Source organism: Pararge aegeria, chromosome 3 (assembly GCF_905163445.1).
Source record: "Pararge aegeria chromosome 3, ilParAegt1.1, whole genome shotgun sequence".
In the NCBI taxonomy this organism is placed as follows: Eukaryota; Metazoa; Arthropoda; class Insecta; order Lepidoptera; family Nymphalidae; genus Pararge; species Pararge aegeria.
Window position 1 is genome coordinate 18,026,192 of NC_053182.1, and position 8,252 is coordinate 18,034,443.

The following is an 8,252-nucleotide window of genomic DNA, read 5'->3' on the forward strand; positions in this document are numbered from 1 at the left end:
CTGAAGCTATTACTTGACTTGCGCTGTGCGCGTAATAACGCTAATCTTTCCATTTTTAACAATCCTTTACCGGCTCAGTACTCACGGCTAGCATAGGCTGGAGAAAAAAATCTATATCCCACGATTATATACCCTGGCAAGGGATAAAACTAACGAGTCCACCTGCCAAAGCACGACAACAGGGAAGTTAACCCCGGTTAATTATAACACGTATGTTATTTCCAACTGGTGCGCCAATGCTCGAAGAGTAGTTGATAAATAAGAAGAAAAGAAGAAACACTTTATTGCACGTATAACATACAGGAAAAGAAACAGTAAGGAGTATATAGTACACAGTGGCGTGCACTTCATACATGCACAAAAGCACTGCATACCCTAAAATTGAGATATAGCCCGTATAAGAGGAGGATTATTCCATTTTATGCAAGTTTCCTGTTGTATGCATACTCTGGTAAGAAAACCAGTGCACGCCAGTCAGTACACAATGTAGACATGCAAAAGCGGCCTTATTGCTGCAAGCAATCTTATACAGGCAACCTTTGTAGATAGGACTTACAACAACAGAACGGGATTGTGCCAAGAGTGTTGATAGATATACATAAATACCAAAATGTAAAGATACAAATACATATATAATTTAAATAAATATACGTAATATATAAATATCAAATATACATAATATATATAAATATTTAACAATCATAATATATATAAGCAGATTTTAACACACATTTAAAAAAAAAAAAAAGAAAAAAGAATAAAGCTGTGGGAGAAGAAAAATTGAGAGTTGAAGTTGTGTCCTGCTGGGCTAAGTACGGGTCAACCTTGTCTGTTTGTTTTGACTCTACTACCGACTTGTAAACCAGATTTTACAGAGAATAAGAAAGCAAGAAACTCAGCAGTTGCTTATTTTAAATGTTAACGTTTCACAATATTTTTATTCCATCTTGTATACCGATGTAAGTGGAGCCGTTTGTTTCATCATCATTACTATCAACCCATTACTATCAGCCCACTATATGGCACGAGTCTTCTCTAACAATGAGAAGGGGCTAAGGCCGTAGTCCACTACGCTGCCCCAGTGAGGATTGGTGGACTTCACATGCCTTTGAGATCGTTATGAAGAAGCCTGAGGCATGCAAGTTTCCTCACGATGTTTTCCATCACCGTGGAAACAAGTGATATTTTAATTCCTTAAAACGCACATAACTTGGAAACGTTAGAGGTGCGTTATGGGATTAGAACTCGGCCCCACGAAAGTGAAGTCTAAGTCCTACCCACTAGGCTATCACCTCTTCCGTTTGCTTCGATGTATATTTATTCATGATTAAAATGTATACTAAACTAAAAGGCTATTATAGGTATTAAAAGCCTCTCTCAACGGGAAGGGTTACTAACGTAGGTAGTACCACCAGTAGTAGTACCACATCTCACACTTCCCATTCTCAGTTATATTCCCTAAGCCACCTCGCATGACACCCACGGGAAGAGTAGGGGTGGTTACCACTGTATTCTGACCTACTCACACGGCATACCGCGACTTAATAAATGTTTTGTACCCCTGTTTTAAATATAGATACTTAACAATATGTAGTTGAGATATTTATCAGATATAAAGCAGATATACAAATGTCTTCCAAGCCATGTTATTAAAGCTTATGTACACCATACCACCAGGCATACCTCAACTTAATATACGTTTGCGACCCCTGTTTTAAACTTAGATACTTAAAAATATATAGCTTAGATATTAATGATATATAAAGCAGATATACAAATGACTTCGGAGCCATGTTATAAAACCTTATGTACACCATACCACCAAGCATACCTCAACTTAATAAACGTTTGCGACCCCTGTTTTAAACTTAGATACTTAAAAATATATAGCTTAGATATTGATGATATATAAAGCAGAAATACAACTGACTTCGGAGCCATGTTATAAAAGCTTATGTACTCAAACCCGTCCTCTTCCCGCGGTTTTCGTACGAGACGACTTAGATAACAGAGAACGGAAATAATATAACAGAGAGCGGGCAGCAGCATTGTCTGTGCAGTGGAAGGCGGTATTCTCCTTCTGCGAAACTGTACTAGTCAAGAAGGTGGCTACTGAGCGAGATCGAGAGCGAGCCGAGCAAGCGACGGGGACTAGCAGTCACGTGATTACCTCTACTTACGACCCTGGCAAGACACGAAGAGACAAGGTGTTGCTTTACTCAAAGTGACGTACCTAATAAAGAAGTCGGGAATCATAAATCTTCCCGGGACGAGCTACAAGTGTTGTGCAAGGGAGGCACCGGTGTGTTCCTACGAGAGCCTGGAGCCTCCCAATATGTACTGAGGCTGGCTACGGAGGGCGCTTTAGTGGGTAGAAATCCCACATAACCCGGGTATCTTTTAAGAAGATTTCCCCCCCGTCAACAAAAAAAAAATCATTATCTGTGCTAGCTTTCCTTTCGGGAGAGGCCTTTGGTCCAGTAGTGGACTGTAAGAGGCTATTGATGATGACCCAAATCCCCATGACTATCTTGTATCCAAATCAACTGATCAAAAGATAAGAACAATCGACCCTTTTGTTTTTGTTAGACAAACAATTTGGGTGGTAGGACTCTCGCGTTGCAAGCTGTAACTTTTAACTGACAAACCGAACGCCGTCTCTCCGACTCATGTTGAAAGTCTTAATGAAGAGCACGCTAAGCCGTCAGCCCTAGCTTAATATGATACACAGACACAGAGGAAAGTGCAGGTCATTATAAGAACTCCCACTCGTCAACCATCCAGTCGCTGACTTAGATAAATGTTGCTTAGTCAATATAATCAATTGATTTGCGCTATCGCAACTTTGCCACACAACCCTAAATTGCTGTAGTTATTGGGCAATTGTAATACGTGGATTATTACAATTGCCTGACCCATAATACTCATATCCTCATGACGCAGCGTAGGCAGTAGAAATTGATAAACAATTACCTACGTCACAATATATTCATAGTGTGGTAATATGATCCGAAATTTAAACATCATACTCGTCGGGGATATAGCTCAGTGGTAGAGCATTCGACTGCAGATCGAGAGGTCCCCGGTTCAAACCCGGGTGTCCCCTGATAAAAACAATTTTGTTTTTTTATTTTTTTTTATTTTACTGTTCACTTTTTAAACTTTTTTTTTCATTTAAAAACATTTATGCTTGGAATTATTTGCTTTGTTCTCTTTATGGATTTCTAAGTACCTACTATAGTACTTAGTCACATTGTAACGTAGGGCATATTCAGATCCGACAGATTACGTCTTCTGGCAGCCGCAATGATATAACAGTTCCCAAGAGTATGGAAGCAAAATAATGTTTAGACAATGCAGATAAGCGAGTTTATGACGTAGATTGCTTTTGTGTTCACGTGTAAATACATTGATTTAAAATATTACTTTACAAGCTCACTGTATAAATATTAGTTAAGACTATTTTGTGATACACCGGATCTTCAGATTACGTTGATGGGTTTCGGAAGCTAAAGTAATTGGCTCCGGTGCAAAAGATACAAGCAAAGAAAAGCTTCTATACGGTAGGTACAATTGTAATTAAAATTCAAATTCTTTATTTTTCAAAAACATTTTACTAAAGGTGTTTAAGAGTTTTAGTGGTAGGTATTGACATTTTTTCGCCTTAAAAATAGGCACAAAATCACATTATGAAACCATCGTGGTCCTGGTGAGATCTTAACTTCGCGCTGGTAAACTGTCCCCATCGGCTTCTGCTGTAGGCAATTTTGGCGATTTGAATTGAAAAAAAAACGGCCTCAATCCATTAAGCAGTTGACAGTAATTATTTTACCTCTGATGTTGTAAGTGTTTACCATTACGACTATCCTATTTGTTAAATCTTATTTAGCAATGACAGATTACGCTAACACCGGTGTACGTTTTTATACTCGTAACACGAACTATTACGGGCCAAATTAAGTTTAAAAAGCCAAAAAACGCTCGCACTAAACATATTAAAAGTATTTAAAGTAGTGGCAGTGTACAACAGTGTTTTTTTTAAATTATTAACAATGCTTAAGAATAAATTAAAAAACACTATTAAAAATTAATAAAAAAAAACTTATTATTATTATTAAAAATATTATTATTAAATTATAAAATATTATTATTATTATTATTATTATTAAACTCTTTATTTGTATACCACAACATTAACATGACGTTAACAACAAAAACAGAAACATAAAGAAAGAAGTAGAATACAAGAGGCGACCTTATCCTACGGCGACCTGTGAATTAGGAAAAAAAGAAAAGGAGAATAGACGGCTGGTGGTACAAATTTTTATAATAAATACATGCGAATAACTACTTACTAAACCATAAACTAGCATCAAATGGGTAAAATTGGAAAGTTTGTGATTTTTAATGGCTGAATGAGGGTTCTGTATATTCTTAATTCTGTACGCCGCGCCCGTGCATCGGAAAACACGGAAGCCGGTGCCGGTTCTTCTGTGCTCTAAAATCGAATGAAAGAAGGCCTGAGCCCAACAGTGGGACGTGAAGAGGCGGATAATCATGATGAATTGATAATGTTAACGTATTAGATAGTTGCTACATAAATGAGACTAGAATCTCTTACCGTTCGTTAGATTGATCGACCATTTGAAACGTCGCTTAATTTACAAAGGCTTGCGATCCGCAGGTGCATTTCGAAATGAGATTCCGCCTTCGAAAGAATTTATTCCATACGCTGCAGATATTGTATTAGAGCGTTCCATAGTTTTGAAGGATACGTACCTATTATTTGATATTACAGTTGTCCGTGATTGATGCGTAGATTATCGGTTCTTCCGTGCGACTAACAGTAAGATATTTTCCCCCGATAAGGGGTATTATTTATGAAAAGTACCCCTTCGGCCTGTGAGTATGAAATAGTTATGTCGTATATAGAAAAAAATGTGTGTTTGACATTTTAAAAATAATATAATAACAATGTCAAAACTTAAACAAAGATAGTTATAAGCATTGAATGCAAATATGTTGAAGTTACTGTTATCGTCTAGGATAACGTTTTCTGTAGCTATTATTGGAAATTAAGTCCTAAATAACTGTATAATTTTCATGTTTTTTTTTTAACTTAATAAAAGTCTATTAGTATTTACTCAATATTTAGTTTAGAATGGTAATTTTGGAGATTACCTATCTCCAAAATTACCAGTCTTCTATTGATGTCCTATAAAGTACTTACGCTACACTGTACTGTACTCTGTATTTACTTATACAAGTAAGTAGTAAGTAAATATTAATAGAAGGTAATAAGTAAACGTATAAATGTATCTCTTTATTTGTGGTAATATAACAATAGCTATCAATGCCAAACGAGGCAAATATCCATTCCTAACGAAGATTTCCAATTGAAGCCGTAACGGGTTTTCGTTCAAAAGGGATGCAAAACAACAATATACCCGACGCCCGCTGATTTCAGTAACAAAGCTGAAAGAATTCTCAATCCTACGGTTTTTGATTTGGTCATTTTTGCTACCTGGCTTTAATACCATTCAGTTTCATTCCCTAACCCCGCTTTCAACGCTGACGTAGCGATGAAATCACGTCTCATTTGGATACCAACTGCCTTTGTATATGTTGACGTATTTGCGGAATAGTTCCTGCATTTTATTTATTTACTTAAATACTATTTATTAAACAATATAAATAGTTAAGAATGTCAATAGAAAAAGCAAAAACTAAAAAGAAGGCGGCCTTCGGTAATTCATTAGTTGCGCGATCTTTGCTAGGATTATAGGCTTAGGAAAGCAAAAAAAAACGGAAATGCTGATTTCCTATTATTATTAAAAATAGAAATATATCGATACTTTATCACGTTGAATTTTCGTACATTTCGATTTGAAGTTTAAAATAAGCTACGCCAGAATTACGACTATCCTATTCGTTAAAACTTATTTAGCAATGACAGATTACGCTAACACCGGTGTACGTTTTTATACTCGTAACACGAACTACTACGGGCCAAATTAAGTTTAAAAAGCCAAAAAACGGGCAACATTTAAGATTTACTCGTAGAACCGCTTGCACTAAACACATTAAAGGTATTTAAAGTAGTGGTAGTGTACAATAGTATTTTTTCATATTCGTAAAGAGGCAAAGGTCCTCATTTACTGTTCTTATAAATAAAATAATAAATATACTACGACAATACACACATCGCCACCTAGCCCCAAAGTAAGCGTAGCTTGTGTTATGGGTACTAAGATGACTGATGAATATTTTTATGAATTATATATACATAAATACTTAGAAAATACATATAAACACCCAGACACTGAAAACCACTTATTGCTCATCACACAAACATTTTCCAGTTGTGGGAATCGAACCCACGGCCTTGGACTCAGAAAGCAGGGTCGCTGCCCACTGCGCCAGTCGGCCGTCTTATGTACTCGTATATACGTTCACACGTCGCCTTTTTGCCAATATACTTTATTATTTTTGATTTTATTCAATATACTTCGGGTGGAAGGTATTTATGTGGATGGACAAAGAAGTTTTTTTACTAGTCTAAGATTTGTCTAATATAGCACTACTTATATTAAGCAATATTGTGATGCAGGAAGAAACACATAGGGATTTTAGTGACTGAGGTATGTTTACGGCGAACTGATCGACGACGCTAGCTTTCTATAGAATAACACCACAGCTGGCTGCAATACCATTTCAAAGGTCATTATTCCTAGAATTTTTCTGATGCTTCTTCTTTGTAGAATTAGTTTCATATTGCTTCCCACTAGAAACGTTCGAAATAATAGGATTAAAAAAAAACGAAAACGGCTCTCTTTTGTTATGTATGAACAATGGGTGAAGGTATAGTGTTAACTTAGCACTTGGAGTTGCTTCTATTCTTAAGATGCTGAGAAGATATCTCTACTAATATTATAAATGTCAATGTAAGTTTGTTTGTTACGCTTTCAAGCAAAAACTACTTAACCGATCCTCATGAAACTTTGTACACATATTTTTGGAAGTGCTAGAAGTAACATACATTAAGCTCGGTTCCTTGGGCATGAAATTGCTTGACGATTTTACACCATAACTCCGACAAATTATAACCGATTGAAATAATTATTTTTGTACTATAGAGGTTATAATATGTGTTTAATTTTGCCCAAACTTTGTGTAGATCTGATGAATGTGGTTGGAGATAGAGGACAGAACTCCTAAGCGGACGGCAGCAAACCCCTCATTTAAGGCTTAGCGATACTGAATACTAAATTTTTTTTTAGAACTACAACTAAATTTAATGCCACATCTAAAAACAAAATCAAACGCAGACGAAGTCGCGGGAAACAGCTAGTTCTAAATAAATCTTTTGACTAAAAAGCAATATAAATAAATATTTTCTACAACACTTTTAAGTCGGTTCCACTTCCATGTAACACACATACGGACACGTCAAACTTATAATAACACCTCGTCGTTTTTGCGTCGGGAGTTTAAAAGAAAAACCTAACATTTGATGGAAATCTATTATTCCATTAGGACGCTGTTCCTGACAGATATGAGGAGTGGTTCCTGCCGGCTCGCATTGTCCGGCTCCTTGGTAAATTCGTACACGTAACTCATAAATCTACCAAAGCCGGGACGCTTCGCATTTTTGTATGGACGGAGCGTTGAGCTCAGAGATTTCAAAGTGATCACGAAAATTGCAGAAATTGTTACTGTTACTACCATTAGTTTCATATTTCACCTTGTATGTGTTTAGTATATATCACGAGGTCTGGGGTTAGATATCCGGTTTGGTCGAATTTTTAATGTATTGGGGTGTACTATTTTTAATGTTTTAGTTTTAATTAATAAGCGATAAAAATGGCTATAGAGAACGAATAGGTATACCTATCTATTCGTCTCAATCAAACAGCTCGCTCGTAAGCATATAGGTAGGTATATTTCAAGCGTACTTAATTTGTTTGTTTGCAGCGACCCTGCTTTTTGAGCCCAAGGCCATGGGTCCGATTCCCACAACTGGAAAATGTTTGTGTGATTAACATAAATGTTTTTCAGGGTCTGGGTGTTTATATGTATATTCTAAGTATTTATGTATATTATTAATAAAAATATTCATCAGTCATCTTAGTACCCATAACACAAGCTACGCTTACTTTGGGGCTAGAGGGCGATGTGTTTATTGTCGTAGTATATTTATTATTATTAATCAAACATTTTTTTGACTTTGTAAACAACTAAAAAGGAAGAAT

At 36.1% G+C, this 8,252-nt stretch overlaps 1 non-coding gene across 1 annotated transcript; it reads left to right on the forward strand.

Moving 5' to 3' along the window:
• The first annotated feature begins 3,034 nt into the window (after nt 1–3,034).
• Trnac-gca lies at nt 3,035–3,106 on the forward strand. Its single transcript has one exon. It is a non-coding gene; the product is annotated as a tRNA-Cys (tRNA).
• Nucleotides 3,107–8,252: the final 5,146 nt, after the last annotated feature.